Below are 22,200 nucleotides of genomic sequence, written 5' to 3' on the forward strand. Positions count from 1 at the left end.
TATTTAGAATACATTACTTGGACAAGAGTTGAGTATATTTAGTAACCTGAAGTAGTGTCCTAGAGATGCCCAACCTGTCAGATTTTATTGCATTTTCAAAATAGACATTATAAGCAAACGTGCACCTCCTGGGGCTTTTTCACCTAGTTCAATCTTATTGTAAAAATATGTTGGTGCCCAGAGTTCTAAAGCCATTTCACAATTACGCCTAGCAGTAAATTTAGAGTCCAATATCAGCTGCTGGAACAAATATGAAGGGGAATCTCTGAAGAAAGTTGGTATTGGAAAATGCATATATGATATTGTTAAGTAAAGGTAGAAAATGTAAAGATAGGACAGAGATAGGTGGGTCTCACCAAGCATCATACAACGTATAAAAGATGGAACTTTGAGAAGTGAGAAAATTATCCTTAAAATCAGAGGTAAAAGGGAAATGTTGTCAAATCGTTTCAGCAGAACCAGCAGGAACCCATTCCACCAAGGCACTCATGGTGCTTCCAGACTCATACTGAGGAAATTTCTATAAGCAAAAATATAAAATAAAATCACATTGCTTGATGACTAACAGTATCTACAGTGTCTTTGCTGCTGGCTTTAGAACTCTAGGCACTAACATCTTTTTCAGTAAGATTGAGCTAGCAGTTCTTGCCACTCTTCCCAGCAGCATCCTGCCTAGAATGGAATGACTGCCAGCGGCCAGGACAGGGAGAAATCACAGAGTCTCCCCTTCCAAGCATCAGGTGAGGAAAAGAATGTTTGGGGTGGGGGGGAAGGAGGAGAGACAGCTTTTTGTTATAGATAGGAGGGGAAAAAGAGGGAAAATATAAGCTCTCCCTTCCACTAACCAAGAGGAATTTTTTCCCATGAATTCATTTGGAGGAAAGGCATATGGCTTTTGCGATGGTGTGTGTTTTCTGTAGGGCGACCAGATAGCAAGTGAGAAAAATCGGGACGGGGGTGGGGGGGGGGGTAATAGATACCTATGTAAGAAACAGCCCCGATAAAATCAGGACATCTGGTCACCCTAGTTTTCTGTTTAAATTCTCTCTCTGCCCACCTGTTATCTGGAGAGAGACTCTCAAAGAAATACAAGGAAACTGACAGTATCTCTCCCCCACCCCCAGCACACTCCATTCCTTTCCCTCTGCAGGATCTGTGTCTGTTCCCCATTTAGGCCCCCATCCTGCAATGAGATGCACACTTGCCAATTCAGTTCAGTGGGGCTTTGTGTAGGCACACTGTCCGCCTGCACACATCTCATTGTGGAACCAGGGCCAATGAATCTTAGTTGTCTACATGTATATGGCCTCATATGTATATGAACAAGATCAATTGGAGGAGTGGTGTTAATATAAATGGAGAACGATTATCTCATCTCAGATTCGCGGACGACATCGTACTAATTGCCGAAAGCACCAACCAACTGCAGAGCATGCTATGAAAACTAAACAAGAAAAGCAGTCAGGTTGGTCTGAAAATGAACCGTTGCAAAACAAAATACATGCGATCAGACGTCTTAAGAAAAGCCTGAATAATGGTAACAGGAGAAGAAATTGAAGAAGTGGAATAGTACATATATTTGGGCCAAGAAGTTAATATGCACCAAGATATGAACAGAGAACTCTTGTGAAGGATTCGGGCAGGATGGTGTGCATTTAATTCCATCAAGGACGTCCTCAAAGGAAAAATCGACAAAACCATACGTACAAATATCTTCAATTCAAAAGTGCTGTCAGCCATGCTGTATGGAAGTGAAACCTGAGCACTGATGAAGAGAGAAGAACAGCTGCTGTCGGTAGCTGAAAGGGAAATGGAACGAGCTATTTTGGGAAATTTCCCTTCTGGATCGTATCCCAAATGAAATGATTAGAGAACACAGCGGTGTGAAAAATATTGTCATGGAAAGCAGATATAAGAAGATACGATGGGCGGGCCACATAGCACGGTTCACGGACAATAGGTGGACCACAATCATTACTGAGTGGTACCCAGAAGAACAGAAAAGACCACCTGGTCAGCCTCCAAGAAGATGGGAAGATGACATTGTTAAACGTTTTGGATGAACAAGGAGAAGAAAGGCAAGAATGCAAGAAGAATGGCGGATGTGTTGTGATCGACGCAGTCTTAATGACAGCTGAAGACCGATCGATCCAGGTGATATGGCCTCCATTTCTATAATGGGGCACTTTTCAGGATCAAGTGTGCCTTCCCTATTGGAAGACATGAATAAATATGATAGATATGAAGCCTTAATGTACTTTGTGATCTTTTTGTCCCCATCCCCCAACTCCAGTTCTTGGTTCATGGATTAGAAATAGCTGTGTGTCTTCTCAACTTGACGCAGAGACAAGAACTGTTTGCTACTTACTGATGTTAGGACACCATTGGGCTTTTCCCAGCCAAGCTTTGACTAACATACCTGTGCAAACATCAGGCAAAAGTAGCTGAGACAATATGGTTATGTTAAGAATACGTCAAAGAAAAGCTCGAAGAAGGAAAATCTTTAGACTATAAGGTTTGGATCCTCAAAGCTACCTCTGGGATTTGCATGCCCATTCCCATTAACTTTAATATGAATTGGGCATCCGGACTCTTTAGGCAGTTTAGAAAAATCTCTGCCTAAACTCTTTGGATGGTCTGTTTACACAGTGTCTGGACACACTGGGGCCTTGATCTCCAATAGGTGCTTTGAGGTTATAGCACAATGGAATTAGAACAGTGCAATATCTATAGTTCATGCACAATAACCTCAGAAGAAAACATGTCAAGAAAAGTCACACTAGAATCTGGGATGTGGTTTGTTACAAAGGTACAAACTATGGCCAAATACTTCCATTCCTCTGGGTCTAATTATCTCATGATAATCATGCTAGTTGGTACCACTGTTGGTTTTAGCCAAAATCCTAGATCGTTAAATGAAATGTATATTCTATTTTTGATGCCAGGAAACTGGCAAGCACAGTTTACTTGTGTAGGTCCTATATGTTAAATTTAACTCACGATAAGTGACAACCAGGTAGCCAGAATTCTCTCTTCCTGTAGTCAAGGAATGAAATTTTAAAGCAGATCTCTTTGCACGGCTCAAAGTAAAATTTCCATTTAAAAAAATATATATATGAACCACTGTTTGCATGGTTTCTTAATGCATCAGGAAGGTTCACTTCAGACACTCTTCCCACTGAAAGTCATTTTCAATAGAAGTGAATTTGGGGAATTATTTTAATAAACATATTTTGAAAAAATAAACTTTTCTTTACTGGAAGAGAACTACAGTATTGAGTGATAGGGTCAGTTCTATTGCAAAGTACATGATACTCCCTCTTTGAATACAGACCCCAACACTGATGAGACTGCTGCTGCCAGTCTCAGGTAGAATTTGGAGGTAAATTGTTTCTATAACAACACAACAGTTGGCCAATTTTATTTAGCACTTTGAAAAACTAAAGTTACCTAATGGAAGCACATCTCAAAACCAATGTTTTCATCCTAGATCAAACATTTGTGGGGTATCTAGATTAATAATTTACAGTAACAGTTAACTTGAGTTAGTTGGCATTCAGTTAACTTGAGTTACAATATGACCAGAGACTTATCTAGAAAAAGCCTTTGTGTTATTTTCCATTGAAATCTCTTCTCTGAACTTCTCTTAGCTTCGCATTTTGTAAATGTTAATTAGTATTGCCTTACATTTTCTCACCAGACTACTGATGAACTGAATGGGTCTCATCTGAGCCTCTTCTTGATAGACCCAGGACAGTGGGAGGTTTTTGTTTGTTTGTTTGTTTAAATGCTAGTTAATCACAGGGAATCAAAGGAACAAACAGGTGGTCTCCACTTCTGAAGCAAGAGAGTCAGTTGGAGTGGATGGCATGTAGGCCTGCCTGTCTGACTCACTCACACACAGTCTCTATCAAAGGAGTAAGTTAAGGCTGGTGTGGAACTCAATGATTACCTTTGTTCTGGCTTGCACTCATGGATGTAGCACCAGTGAGTAGCAAATAATTATAGTTTGGGCCAAATGATTTACCTTTCGACAGAAACAGTTGCTAGATAGGCGATCCAGCTTGAGGACCCTGTGTGAAATGCTGGGAAGATGTGAACATGGGCAGCGGGGTGGGGAAAAGCAGTGTTGGGCCATAGGTGGCAACAGACATGTATAGATGTGGGTGGTAGGGAGATTGAAGGTTTGATGGATTTTTTGTTCTTGATATGGGTGTGTGGGTAAGGAGGTGAATATTGTTTATCCAGACAGTGTCACATATATTACTGACGGATGTGGAAAGTTTTAAGAAGCCCCTTATTCAGGGGGATTTTGACAGCCCATTGCAGTAGAAATCCTACAGTTGTCTGTCCCCATTAAACATGGTATCAAGCTCAAAGTAAAACTTTTTTACTCTTCCAAAATCTTGAGATTTGGTCACAAACATTACACACTCATAAGTAAGGTGGCAGCCATTTCTGGTACTTTTGTGAAGGCCTGCAAAAATCATCTGGGACTTATTTGGGTACTTACACCGCTGGGTTTTACCTGTATCTTAGCAAGCAACATAAAAAAGTATAAAAACATTTGTATTTTGGAGCACTGACACTAGGGTCAAAAATGGCATAGGTAATTTCAAACATCAGTATAACAATGTGTTTAGGTTCACTGCATCTACACCAGGTTTTGCCACAGTGTCATTTAAGAGAGCTATGAAATAAACCTCCATAAATCAGTTTAATGGAAATTCCAATCAGCAACTGCTCTAAGTCAATAAAATTATAATCAATAGTGGGTAACACAAGTTAATGGAAATCCATTGTGTACTGGATGACTTGTTTTCCTTTTATACAGAACAAAATGAAATATAGTTTTTCATGTTTCCACAAAGGATTGGAATTTAGATGTAGGCATCAACTCTAGATTGCTTCTTAAACTGTTTTCCCTTCATAGCTGGCTAACTATCATCCAAGTTTCAGAGGTACCAAACAGGTAGGAAATATTTGTACTGTCAGAACCAAGGACCGATTGCTTTTGGCATAGGTGGTCTTTTCCTAAACTTTCTATGGGCAATTTGTTGTTCTCCCCCAATCCACTGTTCAGTAGTGTTGTCACATCAATGCATTTTGCCTCATTTCTCAATGGTATGTCTTAGGGTACGTCTTCACTACCCGCCGTATCGGCAGGTAGCAATCGATTTATCCGGGATCGATATATCACATCTCGTTAAGACGCGATATATCAATCCCCGAACGCGCTCACCATCGATTCCGGAACTCCACCAGAGAGAGCGGCAGTAGTGCAGTCGATGGGGGAGCCGCAGCCGTCGATCCCGTGTGGACCCCAGGTAATTCCATCCAAGATACTTCGATTTCAGCTACGCTATTCGCGTAGCTGAAGTTGCGTATCTTGGATAGATTCCGCCCCCCCAGTGTAGACCAGCCCTTAGGAGGGATAATTATTCTGGTTTATACTTCAATAAACTGCTTTGATATAGAAGCAATACTACATGATTAAATCTGGCTGCTAAGTGACCACAAACTCCGAGAGAGTGGTCTCTGAAGCAGCACTTGTGAGAAAGGACCCAACTATCCACAGGAATAAACCCTTTTGTCAATCACCATCAGGAGTGGGCAGACATCAGTGGGTGTCAAGAGGGACAGAACTACCAGACACTTATGGAGAAGGGGAGGGAAGAATAGGAAAGGAGTAGATCTCTTAAAAGCTTGGAGAAATGAGATACAAAGAACTATCAAGGACTTTGGGGGTGGGAAAGAAAGCAAGACTGCATGGACGGAGCTCACATTGAATTTGTGCCTGAGAGCCCATCTGAATATTGTTATCTCTCTGCTGAGATGTGTAGGATCCCAAAAGACTGAATGTTTTGGAGGGAGAAAGGAGGGTTTTAGCAGCTGAAGAACTATTGTTGGATCACTTGTTCATAATGCCAAAGTAGGAAGGGTTTGGGATCCTACCATTTGTGTTTCAAGAGCATGAAAGTTGGTTGTGGAAAGCAATTAATTATACAGGCAGGGTTCCCGGGTGCAAATTGCGGGTGCTGACAAAATGCCTTCTCTCCCCATTCCCCCCCCCCCAATCCCAAAAAAACCTCAATGTAGTGTCTGACATGGTTGCCCATTACCCTCAATGAAATTTGGCCCAGTTATTGGCAGCAGGTATTTTTGCCATCGCCATGGGTAGATGAAGGTCATGTGTATTCTGAGCCTGAATCATCTAATCTAACTGTAATACAGGGAACTTTAAAATATTAAGAGCTGTGTGCTTTGCTGGAGCATTAATATCTTTGTTTTATAGTCACTAGCTGTGCAAAGTCTGTTTAATGTAAAGCACTGGGAACCATCATGAAAATCTGTATAAACTAACCCCACAGGAATTCAAGACTTAGAAGAGCCTGATCAGCAATTTCAGCACCTCTAGAGAGACTTGTTTCTTCATTTTCAAGCACAGTAGTTTATATTATTCATTTTACACTTTCTCCCCCTCCCCCCAAATGGAGTATCCCATATCATCTCACCCATGCACAGAGTACCAGAGACGACTTCTCACTCATTTCCCGGCAGCAATGATGATCAATTTGGCTGGCCCAACAACTCCAACTACTGTATATATAATTTTGTCATAAATATCATCCTGTGCTTTTCAGCTCTGCAGATTTTGCTGTTCTCAGAAAAATGTGATCCATCATGCAACAGCAACCCTTAATCTATGGTTGAAGTTAAACACATAGAACAAATATATTTAACGGCTTGTCAAGAGCTAACTGTGGCATGGTATTCTCTAACTAGCACTGTCATTTCCTAAAGCAGCAGAGGCTTAAAATATCTTAGAGGCAAAACTTACCTAAGCGGTGGGAGACAAAGTTTCATATTTAAGGTCTCAATTGCAACTCCTAGGCATATACCTCCCTAAAGGTTTGGGCAGAGAGGTGCACTGCTCTAGGAAGCTCTTACAGGTAGCGTGTCTAGGAGAGGCACAGTTATTTCAGGACTTCATCTGCTATCAGGAGCGGCACCAGGGTTTTTGCCGCCCTAGGCAGCAGCGCTCCTCCTCTGAGCATTCGGCGGCAGGGGTCCTACCGCTCCGCGTCTTTGGGGCACTTCGCCAACGGGTCCCAGAGTGAGTGAAGGATCCACCGACGAATTTCCGCTGAAGACTCGGAGTGGAAGGAGCCTCCGCCGCCGAATTTCCATCGAGGGCGGCAAAATGCCACTCCCCAAATCCTGCCGCCCTAGGCGACTGCCTAGGGCCGCCTAGTGGAAGCGCTGGCCCTGTCTGCTATGATTAGGAAAGATGAATATTACCCCTTCCTTTCCCTCTCCTCCCCTCCACAGACACAGGAATTGTGCTCTAGGCTGATGTATGGCCCCACCCTCCCTCTCTTCTCCAGGACTCTGAGCTCATAAAGGGCCAAACATAAACCCAATCCTTGCCCTCTAACAGGGACACAAGAGGGTGGTCTCCTTGTGCCTTTTCTTACTCTGTGAGAAAATGGGTTATTTTGAGAATTGTTTCCACAGTATTTAAGAATGTCAAATCACGCAAAATCTGATTCTAAAAAATCAATGTATAAAGGGATTAGCCAAGTGATTTTAGGCCCAGTCTAACAAATAAATGTATGAGCAATTCAGTCAGATGCTCCCCATATGTTATAGCCGGTCATGTTGTGTTCTCTACCTCCTTTTGCAGCAGGAAAGGTAAGTTCTTGCTGTATGTGATTGTGACAGGTGTCTTTTATATGAAACAAATAAAAAAATGTCAATGAAGGTCATTTCACAAGAGGGTTGGAAGACTTGTGTATAGCATAAAATAAGCAAGAGCAGCTTATTAACATTCATAAAGATCCAATAAGTAAGTTAATCACATGTATACCAATGCAGCCTGGCACAAAACCATGGGAGATAACCCTGTCCTAATAAACTCATATATTTACTAATAGTCCCTAAATGATACAATTCTGTGGCTAAGTACAATACCACACACAGAGGCTTCAGTGTAAGAAGCTCCCAAGTTCAAAGGTAACTTGTATCTTTGGTACTTGTGTATCAGTGTATCACTTTTTTTTTTTAAAACCACAGATTAGCACGTACGGTTAGTTACACATTAAGAGGCACAGACTTGTCTAGTGCAGCAAGTTAGCACCTAAACTAGAGTCAAGAACTCTAGAAGACTGGTTCTGGATGTGCCAGGGATTCATTCTGTGGCCTTGGAGATAACCTACTTGTACCTTCATTTTGAAGATAAAGGTTTTGATGGTATTTTGAAAATGCAAAGTGTTAAGGATATTTGTGAACCAGTAGATTCTTACCCAGGGACTTTGGCAGATCAATGTCACTTTATCTTCTGCCTAAGCCCCAAATCCCACAATGGCAAATGTTACCATTGCCTGGTGGGCCAAGATGACCTGATTACCACAAAAGTTGTGGTGGCAGTGTGGTGGTGGGAGGGGGAGGAAAGATGTCAGAAAGAATATAAGTGTAGTTATAGAAAGGATATTTTTATTATCATTATCTACACCCAAAGTCTTCAGCCCCATAAATTCTCTTACCTCTGAGGCAAATCCAAAATTTCCTAGACAAGCAGGTCCCAACCTGTGCCCAACTCTCCCCAAATGTAGTAACTCCTTCCCACCCCCAACCAGGTGATTATCTCTCTTCCTGCCCCTTTCTGGAACTGTTCCCCCCTTTCACATTCCTTCATAATTGCAGTCATCTTGGGTGTTGGCTCTCCCTTCTCTCTGCCCTCGGAATGAGCTGGATCTGGCTTATAGAGACCTCAGACCCCTCCTACTCCCTAGCTGCCTCTGAGAGGACTGATAAATTGGAGTCTGCTGCCTTTTCCTCCCCTTCCCACCATTACAGTTCACAGTCACAACATATATGGGACACTAACAGAAATACAATTTCAACAAGTGAGACACAAAATGGTTGTGCAATAGAATAATATTTTCTGGTAGATTAGCACTTGTTTTTAACTATGTATTTTTAAAAGTTACATTAATAGATTACCTGATTACCTAACACATGGGCTTGTGAAAATAACGGGGCACAATCATAGTTCTACAAATACAAACAGGAATTTGACTGATTGAGACCAAAGAACATTTTGAAATCTTATATCTTCAAAAGACAGTAATGATAGTTAATATTTTATCAACCCCCTATGACATGGATTGTTTTCCCATTTTGCCAGTTCAAGGACTGATACAAGAGGATCTCTATCCAGGGATAATTGGAAAGTGAACCATACTGAGGGACAGCTTCTCATTAAGGGCTTATCTTCACTGCAAAGTTAGTCATCGCAACCACATTAAAACTCAAGTGATGATGCTTTTAACTCAAGTTAGCTGGGCCTATCAGGGGGTATAGACAAAAGCCTCAAGTGAGCACAATTTATCTTATCTTTGTAGAGTGGACATAGGCTACCACCACACTAGGGCTACAGGTCCTCCAATGGTTTCCTCACAAATTCTCCTCATGTGCCCAGAAAGGACAGTCATAGCTCCTATAATTAACTGGGGAAGAATTAATGCAATGGTTCCATTTATTGGAGCATTAAGAACAAAGGGGAACTAGGTTAGTTGAACAAAGGGTAACTAAACCAACTGGAGAGGAGTAACTGAAGCATTGGTAATCAAATTACCTCTACAATGAAGACATTGCCTTACACTCACATTAAGGCCCTTTCAACAGAGCATTGTAAAGGGGTCTTTATGCAAATGAGAATCAGGCCCAATGTATTTTTAAGTCACTTTATAGTTTTTAAATCATCAGGTGATTTAGGACTTGATCTCATTTTTTTGACAGTACTACTCATAAACCAGTCTCCCTCTTCGTATGTGCCAAGCATCAGTTCTCCCCTCTCTTTTCTGTCATCTACAGTTCCCTCACTCATCCCCCAGGACTCTGCTTTAGCTCTAGTGTCTCAATATTAGAATTGTCTGGAAAACAGAATTTTCACCCCAGGAGAAATTCTGATTTTTGGGGGCTTTTTATCCCTATCCAGGGGCAAAGAGCCACTATAATCAGATATTTAAAAATATATATATTTGGAAACAAAGTGAAAAACATTTTGACCAAGAATTTTCTTGTCAAATTTCAATTTTTGAAGGAAAAAAATTCAACAAACCAGCTCTACTCAACCATTTGTACACTACTTGTGAACCCAATTCTAAAACACAATGAACATTCAACTCTTGGGGGAGTCGATGCTGATGAAGAATTCACAGGGTCCGTATTTCAAGGTGGGAGAGGCAAAGGCTCTTCTTTTATGTTCTGTCTGAAAAAGATGCAGTGACACCTCTAGTTCTAGGTCAGTTGTTATTCAAATAAACTTTGAATTATAATACAACACACCTTGTCAGAGCAGAAAGAGTAATCCTTGGTTAATTAGGGAAACTGCCATCAGCACGACTTCACTTTGTTGCATTGAGATGGAGAAGATATATTTAAAAGAATATTTTTTTCCTAGATGCAGAGAAAAAGAAACAGGTTTAGAGAACCAGTTTGACAAAAGAATTCCCAGATGTCTAAAAAGCACTGAAGTGTAAAAAATGCTAATGTGTACCCTGAACAAACAATATCATCATCATAGTCCGTGCTGAAATCCACAGGTACCTGAGAGGATATCGGTCTAAAAGCTTCATAAATACTTACAAAAAAAAAAAAAAAGAGGCACTTACATATGCATTCCCCAGCTAATAGCAGGTTGCACTATAGTGACTTTTCATTTTAAATTTCAAAGAGCTCTGTGTTGAACAACCGCACTGGATACATTTCCAATGCATTTTTGAGAGGGGCTGGGTATATATTTAAACTTATAAAAAACCTGAATGCAGAGATTCAAACCACAGAATACATCTAAATAACAAAGATAAGAATCATTCCAGACTTGGATAAGATTTAAAAAAACAAACAAAACAAAACCCAAATAGACTACAGAGAAACCACCTGAAGAGGAATACTGTGTCTGGCCACAAGATATGCAAAACATTTTTCTTGTTAAGACCACTGGTTGTTAAATTATAAATCCCTTGATAAATTTGTTACTACCTGACATGCTATTATGCTGTAAAAATTGATTTTTCCCCCTGGAATGTCATCACAATGTAACAAGTTTGCTGATTAGCTCACACTGAAGTTTAGACTTAGATCACTTCGGATCAAGAGATCTGGTGTCTCTGCTGATAATATACTAAGGGCATGTCTACACTGGCAGAGTTACAGCGCCGGGAGTTATAGTGCCTCTCAGAGAATGCAAAGGGAAACCACTGTTGTGTGTTCACACTGTCAGCTGCCTGCACAATAGTGTGTTCACACTTACAGCGGTATTCAGAGAGGTGCACTCTTCCTCTTCTGCTGCTAAGAGTTATGGGAAGATGGAGAGGGTCATGGGGCATCCTGAGTCCTGTCCCAATGCCCCGTGATGCATTGCTTCGCATCCCAGCAATCCCTGTGCTTCAGTCTGCATTTGGTGCCATCTTTCAACTGTTTGTTTACTGCACGCCCTGTCTCTTCAGGCTGCAGGAATGGATCCCAAACTGTTGACCAGTATGCTGCTTGCCATTCACAGTGCTGTAATCGACCACGGTGTCTACATTGGTACCACAGTGCTGTAGCCTCGGCACAGAAAGCTGTATGCCTCTCGTTGGGTTGGTTTTTTTACAGAGCTACAACTGTGCAGTTTCTGTGCACTAAGTGACTTCACAAGGTGTACACCTCGGGAGTTACTGCGCAGAAACTTGCCAGTGTAGACAGCGCCTAAGGATATTTCAAAGTGTATAGGTCTGTAATAATCAATTAGTCCGTGGATGTCACCATTATCCCACAGAAGGGTTGCTGGAAATTCTTAACACTTAAGAAATGTAGCTTGAAATATGAAAACAGTATGCATCTAGAGTTATTGAAACAAGTCTGGCAATTGCCCTGAAAAGAATTTAAACAGGACGGTATGCTTACTGAACATACAGGATGGCATAAACAGATAGTTAAGGGTTAATGCCTCTTTTACCTGTAAAGGGTTAAGAAGTTCACCTAGCCTAGCTGACATCTGACCAGAGGAACCAATGGGAGGACAAGATGGTTCAAAGGGAAGGAGGGTAGTTCCCTTTGTCTGTGTGAGTTTCACTTTGGACCAGAGTGGGAAAGCTCCAGAATTCAGCCTCTTATTAAGTAGTGAGTATTAGTGAAGGAAATAAATAGGTTTACTTCTTTGTCATCTGTCTTGTGCAATTAGAGGAATAGTTAAATTGGGTATTTTTTTGTGTGTGTAACTAAGGGTTTGCCCAGGGGAGCATCCTCTGAGTTTGGAATCTGTTGTCTGAGAGAGTAGCTGGTATGCTAATCTCTCCCAGAGGGTTTTCTTTTACCTTTCTTTTCTTTAATTAAAAGCCCTTTTCTTAATACTTGATTGATTTTTCCTTGTTTTAAGATCCAAGGGGGTTGGATCTGGGTCCACCAGGAGTTGGTGGGAGAAAGAAAGGGGGATGGTTAATTTCTCTTTGTTTTAAGATCCAAGGGGTTGTGATCCAAGGGAATTAGTGAAGAGTCTCTCAAGGCTTCCCAGGGAAGGGAATTAGTGCTTGGGAGTGGTGGCAGCCAGCTGTTAATTGAGCTTCTCATGCAGGTCCCCACATCTATACCCCTACGTTCAGAGTGGGGAAGGAACTTGACACAGGGAATACTCAGTGTCTTTGTTTAATAGGATTTATCTTCCTGCCATTGAAAACAGCATTGCAACATGCAATTTTCAAATCGCACAACCTTGAGAATATAAAAAAAGAAAAAAAAAAGGTCTTCAAACATTTCGCTACTGAAGAGCAGGTCACATATTGTGTTTATAAACCAGCACATAGCTTATTTCTTTTGCTGAAGAGAATAAGCATCCGGCTGCAGCCTAGAAGAGAGGGTATCAATCTAAATGTAACCCTTCTGCCCATCTAAGTTGGCAGCAACAAGGGCCGGGTTCTGTATCTAGGGGTTCCATTTCAATAATGCAATGCAAAACCGGCTCGAGCCCCCACCCAGTGACCTGGGACAATTACATACCACCCCCTGGGCACCTCTAAGAGGCAATACTTCCCCTCTCGCAAGCACGGAGTCTGAGTGTAACAGAAAATGTTTAATAACATGAGGTAAACAACATCAGCATTAAATTGGAAAAACACCACAACTAGAGTTCTTAGACCAAACCATGAGCGAAGACCCACCCCAGCAAATTGGGCCGTGTCCTCTCCCGTTGGTTCTTGAAACCAGCGACCCAAGAATCACCAAAGTCCCAAAAGTCCACCAATCCCAAAGTCTCTTGGGTCCAGCAACCCAAGAATCACAAAAGTCCCAAAAGTCCAACAACCCCCCAAAGTCTCTGTCCATGATCAGTGCAGCCCCAGAGTTCAAAGGGGGGGGGTGAGCAGGGTGTTACGGGGCACCTTACGTGATCCGAGGCCAACCGGCTGCTTCTCCGTGGGGTTCCACCGCAGCCTTCACCACAAACTGCTCCACTCCACCCGCAGTCCCACTCCTGCCGTCCCACAAACTGCTCTGGCAGCCGCGCCGCGCCGCTCACCGACCTGTGAGCCACGCCGCTCCGCTCCGCTCACCGACCTGTGAGCCGCGCCGCTCCGCTCCGCTCACCGACCTGTGAGCCGCGCCGCTCCGGCCGTCCCTTGGGCCGCTCCCACAAGGCTCTGCTCTGCTAGCTGCTCCTCCAGCCGCTCTGCTCACCGACCTGTGAGCCGCTTCGCTCCGCTCACCCCCGCTAAGCTAAGTTAGCTTAGCATAGCTTCAGGCTTCCCCACTATTTAACACAGCCTCAGTGATCTCAGCTCTTAAATAGCTTTAGCTCTTTTGTGATTTCAGCTCTTAGTGATTTCAGCTAGTAGTAGGGGAGCCCCAGTGCTGGTGCACTATTGGCCCAAAGTGAACTCAGCTCAGCAGTCTATAACTAGACTCCTAAGGGAATCAAAGTTAGCTCTGACATTCAACAGTGGAGAGAGGAGGTAGTGCAATTGGTGTTTCAACCCCCTCGGGGAGGGGGCCATACCATCAGGTACAAATACCTGTCCCCATCCTCTCTCAATTCACTGGGTTTTGTAACCCATGCCCCTTGACAAGCAAATGCTACTTAGGTAATGGTGAATGACTCACTCAGTCCTTCTGTCATACAACAGTTCCACTGGCCTTGATTCACAGAATCAGGGTAACAAAACTTTATTCTTCCTGCCCCAATAACAGAGAAACTGGGGATCCCACACCAGCCAAAGTAACCACTTTGAGTTGCTGTGGTTTCATGCCAGGCGAGTGGGTGTGCCTATGCAAACAAGATCAGCCCCTGGAGTTCTTTTCCACACTCGCCATAGTTCACCACCAGATGTCAGGGTAGAGCTCATCCTGACTCTGCTTACATAAACAATTCAATACAAGGAGGTATAAATAAAAGTGATGTGATTAAGTTACACAAAGGAAAGTTTGGGATGACTATCAGAGAAGATTTCCAGAAAGATGTCTATCAGATGTAGAATTGCCATCCAATAGAAGTGGTGAAAGTGCCATCCAGTAATGTGATGGTCAAAACACTGGAAAATATATTGAAGGGGACAACACTACACTGACAGGGAGACAGACTAGAACACATGTGTCAAACTCAAGGCCCGCGGGCCACATCCGGCCCGCCATACAATTATATCCGGCCCGCGAAATCATTTTATATATCTGTTTTTAATGGCCCTGTGATATGACGCCCCAATAACACACACTACAAATCCCATGATGCAGTGCAATTGCCGCCAACGGCAAGCCGCGGTTCAAGTTCGCGGTCTGTTGATGTATACAACGCTAATATCAAATCAAAGCTAGACCCCAACAATGGCCAAGAGAAAAATTGATTCTGAAAACCGAGGCTTTCAAAGCCGGTGGGAGAATGAGTATATGTTTACTGAAATTGCAGGTAAACCAGTGTGTCTCCTTTGCGGGAGTAATATCGCTGTAATGAAGGAGTATAACCTAAGACGGCACTACGAGACGAAACATGAGAACAAATTCAAAAACCTGAGCGCAGGACAGAAGCTACAAAAGGTAGAGGAGTTGAAGAAGAATTTGACATCCCAGCAGACGTTTTTCACCAAAGCAAAATCACAAAGTGAAGCTGCTGTGAAAGCAAGTTTCATTGTGGCCGAAGAGATCGCCAAATCAGGACGGCCGTTTACCGAGGGGGAATTCGTAAAGAATTGTATGATGAAAGTGTGCGACGTCCTTTGTCCAGATAAAACGCGAGCGTTTGCAAATGTAAGCCTCAGCAGAAACACTGTTGCTAATCGGGTTTGTGAGATGGCGACTGATTTGAAAACACAGTTGACTGAAAGAGCAAAAGATTTTGTTGCATACTCCCTTGCCGTGGATGAAACTACTGACGCGACTGACACTGCACAGCTGGCGATATTTATCCGTGGTGTGGATTCCAATTTGTGCGTAACAGAGGAAATACTGGACATTAAATCGATGCACGGGACAACGAAAGGAGAAGACATCTTTGGAAATGTATTTCAAAGTGTAACCGACATGAAACTGCCGTGGGAAAAACTCGTTGGACTTACAACAGATGGCGCACCTGCTATGTGTGGTGAAAAAAATGGACTGGTGGGAAGGATGCGCTCAAAGATGCGGGAGGAGAACTGTGCCGGTGAGTTGACAGTGTATCACTGCATCATACACCAGGAATCGCTGAGTGCTAAAGTCCTAAAAATGGATCATGTGATGAACACTGTAACACAAACCGTCAACTTTATCAGAGCCCACGGTTTAAATCACCGCCAATTCCAGTCTTTTCTGCGGGAAATAGATAGCGAGTTTGGCGATATGCCATATCATACGGAGGTCCGGTGGCTAAGTCGGGGAAAAGTTCTCAAAAGACACTTTGAGCTGCGAGAGGAAATCTGCCAGTTCATGGACAGTAAGGGGAAAGACTGCACAGTTCTGCGGGATGAAAAGTGGAAATGTGAGTTGGCGTTCCTGGCTGACATAACGTCGCATCTTAGCGCTTTAAACCTTCAACTCCAGGGACGGGAGCACATAATAACCGATATGCATGATGCAGTGAAGGCATTTCAAGTGAAGCTGCGCTTATGGGAGACACAAATGCACCAATGCAACTTGTCTCACTTTTCCTGTTGCCAAGTAATACGGAACCAAGAAAGTGCCACAGTTTTCCCAAATGCCACCTTTGCTGAAAAACTCAGCGCGCTGCGCACTGAGTTCGCACGGCGCTTCAGTGACTTTGAGGCACAGAAAAGTAACTTCGAGCTGCTTCGCAACCCATTTGCAGTCGATGTGGAAACCGCACCTGTAGAAATGCAGATGGAGCTGATAGAACTGCAATGTAACGGGACACTGAAGGCAAAGTACGACACTGCGGGGCCAGCACAGTTCACTCGCTTCATTCCTGAAGCGATGCCGCAGCTCCGCCAACATGCGGCTCGAATCCTGTCCATGTTTGGCAGCACATATCTGTGCGAGCAGCTGTTCTCTGTGATGAAAATTAACAAAACGTCACACAGGAGTCGCCTCACTGATGAACACCTGCAATCGATCCTGAGAATCTTCACAACACAGAACCTAACCCCAAACATAAACAAACTTGTTGCAAAGAAAAGACTCCAAGTATCAGGCTCTGACTAAATAGGACAAGAAAATGGAATGTTATGATTTGTTATGATTATACTTTTGCTTTAAATTCAATTTTTTATTTATATTTTCAGATTTTTTAATATTCCAGCATGTACAGATTTTGAATGTATTGTATTGACAGGATATTTTTTTATGAAGAGCAAAATATTTTAAGTTGAAATGTATTTATTTTGGAATGATATCCTGTATTTTGGTTCATATTAATGGTTAAAAAACATAAATATTTAGTCTGTTAAATAAATGGTTATACTGTTCGGCCCGCGACTTTTGAGTTTTGGCCCCAATTTTGTCATCTTTTACTCATTTCAAGTATCACCTTAACATGACTCTGAGACCTGGAAAAATTATGAGAGTTCTACACAAACAAATGAAGAATCATGATGTTGGTAATGCAAGGAGGAACTCCAAAGGTATTCTCTAGTAGTTGAGATTTTACACCAAGAACTTTCAGAAGAAGATCACAGCTAGTGTCTGGACCAGCTCTGGAACTAGCATACAACTGGCACATAAATCTGAGCTGGGAAGAGTAGAAGTTACCCAGCAAGAAAGTAGTTGCTGTATGATTTTGACACACTTTTAGTGAAGAAGACTGGGGCATACAGAGCCCAGTAAGTGCTACCAAAGATAGTTCTCTAAATATCCTTTCAATTTTTTTAAACAAGTTCACTTCTAATGTATTTACACATCTTGCGTGTTCACATTAAGAAAAAATGGTGCCCCATGCATGTATTTGTTGAAGGAGGTTATAGAATAGTGACCTATAAAACAAGAGGATATGGAAACCTGTAGTGCACCCCAACCAGGGCCAGGAGGAGGAGACATCCTGGGCTCAAACATTATGCCCACAAACTTCTCAATCAACATGAAGCAATTCATGGCACCACATGCCTCTACAAGCAGCATTAAAATGCATTGAGCTGCATTACTCACCTTAGCTGCAAGTTTGGCAGCAGTGTTTCAAATGGGACTGCATCTCCGGAATGGGCTGGCTCACCATGAGTAACAGTATAACACCAGTGTTCCTCATTAGCAACATGTTTGATTCCACACAAGTCAAATGTTGGTTAAGATATTTAAAGTCCTAAATAATATACCAGGCTACATGAGATCCAGTCCTGCTAAAATGATCGTGTTTCCAGTCCCTAGAATACTTTCCAAAAGCAATTGAGGGCCCATATCCACAGAACTTGTACCCAAAAGCAGCCCACCAGAGCTCTGATTTGGTAATCAGGTATAATTTTAGGGTGATCAGTCATAAGGCTTTTAATTAATCTCAGTCATACAGAGGTCAGGATTTAAAACTTTAGACACAGATAAGTGGCAGTAATTCTGCTGACTTATTTATATAGGTAAGTCATACTACTTGTTAGGTGTTTGTTTTATTAGGTAATTCTCGCCCCACCATAGACAGAATCTCCTGTAACAGGCTACATTCAAACCAAGACCCTAGATGTTAAGAATACTATCATAATACTAATTACTTGAACTATGCAATCCTCTTCATCAAGGTTATCTTCAGTTAGGTATAACTTAACAAAAACAAGAAGATCAGTCTTCAAGAAAAATACACCTAGAAGTGTCTGGAGTTCTCATATCTGAGGTTGGCCAGGAGAACACATCACTTAGATCTAAAATAGAGTCACACAGTAGGATCCTCTCCACCAGCCCTTTTCTCTGCCACCCTTGTCATTGTATGTGAACCCTTGCCTTAAGCTCACTACACACACAGAAATAATTTCTATTTATATGAAGGGCATCCTACATTTCTGATGGCAGGGGCACCATGCCTCAGTTTCCCCTCACTGGTCCACAGACTCTGCTGGTAGAAGGACTTAATCCTCTACAGAAATGAAACCTCTGGAGTACACAACAGACCAAATGGAAATATCTTCTCACATTGGATCCATAAACAGTCTTTTTCTCTTTGATTACACAGTTCCCCCTCTTCCAAGAGGCACCACTGAGATGCAGTGCCCGTCTGCTTCAAACATCCTTTTCATTTCCCCCCTCATGTTTTTTTTTTAGCCAAGGTCAATTAAACCAAATAAAAGCAAAACAACAGACTTTGCTGCATATCTTGACTCAGCAGTACTTCCCCCATACTGGGATTGCAGTAGACCCTCCTATAGGACATCCAGACTTATGTTGCCACCCAGAAAAGGAAACTGCTCACACCTGTTGTCTCTCCAAACTAGAAAGAGAAGGAACATGACAATTTCTGCTCCTCCCTGAGCAAAAACCAAAGCTGTTTAATTCTGGCTCACCTGCCTTCTGAGCCCAGATGTAAACTCTTTCTTTAATTTACTAGCACAGCAGGTCCTTTATCTATCTCCCTTTGTAGCCTGATCCAGTATGGGGTATGGTGACCCCCAACACACTCTCAATAAAATAAGACTGCAGCACAGTGACCACATTCTGAACATTGTCTCAAGTTTCCATTTGCTTTCTTGCCTTTTAAACTGAGCATATTTTGATTTTAACCCCCCCAGCAGCTAGTTGGGTAGCTCAGTGGTTCTACACCATCTTACAACAACAAAAGTTTCAGTAGCCCTCCCATCCAGCCATGAAGGAAGAAGGAGTGGTCTCAACTCATGATTGAGAACCCATAGTTTTATACCACTCATCACTATATCACATTCACAGAGACAGAAATAAGAACTCACATTTCAGAAAACATTCATCAGATAAAAAGCATTTCTTTCTCCTTGTGTGTTTATCAGATTCTGTGGGATCTTGGAGTGGTGCTCTGTTCTGTAGAGACTTTGGTCTGTATCCACAAAGGGACTTAGGTGTTGTGATGATGATAGCTGGTGTAAATACCATAGCTCCATTAACTTCAGTTGATCTATGCTAATTTATAGCAGCTGAAGATTTGTCCAGGATCTGTCTTTAAAGGCAAAACCTGATAACCTCACTGCTCTGGTTCAAATGTATCCTTTAGTCACACACTTCTACCCCAAATAAAGTAACAATACAATTTACTACTCAGATCTAGCATTAAGTCCATCTCTCATCTGCTGAAAACAAAAACTTGTAGAGACAGACAAGAAACTCTTCCCATCATCTGTAAAGCTATTTAATGTAAGCTAAAGGCTATAGATCAGGGTGGGCAAACTTTTCAGGCCGAGGGCCACATCTGGGTGGGGAAATTGTATGCAGGACTGGGGCACGGGGTTGGGGTGCAGGAAGGAGTGCAGGGTGTGGGAGGGGGTGCGGAGTGCAGGAAGGAGCTCAGGGCAAGGGATTGGGGCAGAGGAGGGTGTGGGGTGTATGAGGGGGCTCAGGGAAAGGGGTTGGGGTGCACGAGGGGGCTCAGGGTAAGTGTGCAGGAGGGGTAAAGACTGCAGGAGGGGGCTCAGGGCAGGGGGTTAGGGTGCATGAGGGGTTCAGGGTGTGGCAGGGGCTCAGGCCAGGGAGGTGGGGTGCATGGTGTACAAGGGGGCTCAGGGCAGGGAGTTGGGGAGCGAGATGCAGGAGGGGTTCGGGCTCCGGCCCGGCGCCGCTTACCTAAAGCAACTCCGGGGTGGCAGCGGCGTGCACCGGGGCCAAGGCAGGCTCCCTGCCTGCCCTGTCCCCGGCCCTGCACCGCTCCAGGAAGTGCTGCATCCCCTGGGGAAGCGGAGCAGAGGGCTCCATGTGCGCTGCCCTTGCTGCACCTCCAGGTACCTCCCCCGAAGCTCCCATTGGCCACGGTTCCCCGTTCCCGGCCAATGGGAGCTGCGGGGAGCGGTGCCTGGAGGCATGGGCAATGCATGGAGCCCTCTACCCCCCTGCCTGGGGGGCCGCAGGGTCATGGTGCCAACCACTTCTGCAGAGCGGCGCGGGGACCATGGCGCCACGGGGGGCAATCCTGCGGGCCGGATCCAAAGCCCTGAGGGGCCAGATCCGGCCCGCGGGCCGTAGTTTGCCCACCCCTGCTGTAGATCAATGACAATATCAAACAGAATCATTCTACAGGTAAGAAAATGGTGAACACATAAACAGTGACTACTGAGGTTGGAATTCAGAGCAGTTGAGATATAACAAACAGAGGCTAAAAAAAAATGTAAAAAAATTAAATCACTAATATTCATTTGTAAATACAAAAGGCATTTGCAAAACAATTTCTGAAGCTTCACAATTTCCTTAAATTTCTCTAACTAGTCATGGTGGATTAGAGCAGATAGTATAGAAAATAAGAGGAGTTTATAAACCATGTTTTGAATAGAAAAAGCAAGAAGTGTTATTATTAATGGATGTTTTAGTGTCAAAACATTAGACAAATCACACTATTTATTCCCCATCCATCACAGCCTTTAAATGAGTACCTTCAAGACAAAATGTGTCATTAAACATTTAACACTATACTATAGATCAAATTACCGCTGTAAAACAAGAGAACAATCTCATGCAAAAATGGATAAAAAAATTCTAGAGGAGGTTTTTGAAGATTATGAAAGCAATATCTTAAATGAACTCTACTGAATTAAGTTAAACCTTACTGAATTAGTTTTAACATACTTGGAGTTTGTTGTACTAAGCTTGCAATTATGTATGTGTTATTGTGGAAATGTACGTATTTTAATGGGAAGGATAAATAGGGAACAGCAGGTTCTAACACCTCCACAAAATCCATCCTCTATCCATGAAAAGTATGCATATACCAGTTCAAACTGAGGGACTAGCATATAATAAATGTTTTTTTGGACAAATAGGCTAGTTTTAGATTAGCTCATGGCCTTCCTTCTGAACCAGGAAACAGATAGGATTCCTGGTCCCCAGTCCATAGATTAGGGTTGGAGAGACTGAGCCTGCCAGAATCAATGTTAGAGTAGGGGTTAATTCTAGTAAGTTTATTAGTATGTGTGGAGGTTCTTTTGTTGTTTTTAATGTGTTCTCTGTAATGGTTATTATTATTATTTTTACCTTAAGAATAGTAGGCTTGTGTAAGAGTGCTGCATGATAACTCAGAACTGTTGACAATCACACTTATCTGTCTCTCAAGAGAAAGCACAAAGGTGTCCTTGGACAACCTGTTTGTGCTAGAAAATACACAGTGAAGGCAGTGAACTGTGCATCCTGGGAACATCCCCCATCAGAATGGAGAGAGATGCAGGTCTCCCCCCAGAAAGGCAATGGATGGGGAGCTGGGAGCTGGAAGCTGAGAATAGGTGTGCTTGCTGAATCACCAAAGGGAAATACAGATGCAGTTGCCCTGAATTGTGACGATAATGATTTTTTTCCTTTTTCTATTGTTATATAAAGTCAACCTTGTTTTAGAAGCTGCAGTGTACATGTGCAATGCAGAACTGGAAAGAGAAAGGGGTTGAAACTGACTGAAGCATCAAGGGCAGGCACCAGCATTCGATTTTGGCTGAAGAAAACAATGTAAAATTGCATCAAAAGTGATTAACTTAACATAAATGGGCCATGTTCTCAGCTTGTGTATTCCAGCCAAGGATCTGACTCCTTTACTGGGAAATTTGGTACAGCACATGTATGTATACTCTAATATTTATCATTTGTATTGTCAAAAAGAAGAAC

The 22,200-nt window shown here is 42.8% G+C and overlaps 1 long non-coding RNA gene across 1 annotated transcript; it reads right to left on the bottom strand.

Moving 5' to 3' along the window:
• Nucleotides 1–7,795: 7,795 nt before the first annotated feature.
• On the bottom strand, nt 7,796–19,492 carry LOC135973048 (uncharacterized). Its single transcript, XR_010589755.1, has 3 exons — nt 19,341–19,492; nt 10,354–10,464; nt 7,796–10,276 (listed from the first exon to the last, which is right to left on the bottom strand). It is a non-coding gene; the product is annotated as an uncharacterized LOC135973048 (long non-coding RNA).
• Between the last annotated feature and the right edge of the window lie 2,708 nt (nt 19,493–22,200).

This window comes from Chrysemys picta, chromosome 8 (assembly GCF_011386835.1).
Source record: "Chrysemys picta bellii isolate R12L10 chromosome 8, ASM1138683v2, whole genome shotgun sequence".
In the NCBI taxonomy this organism is placed as follows: domain Eukaryota; kingdom Metazoa; phylum Chordata; order Testudines; family Emydidae; genus Chrysemys; species Chrysemys picta.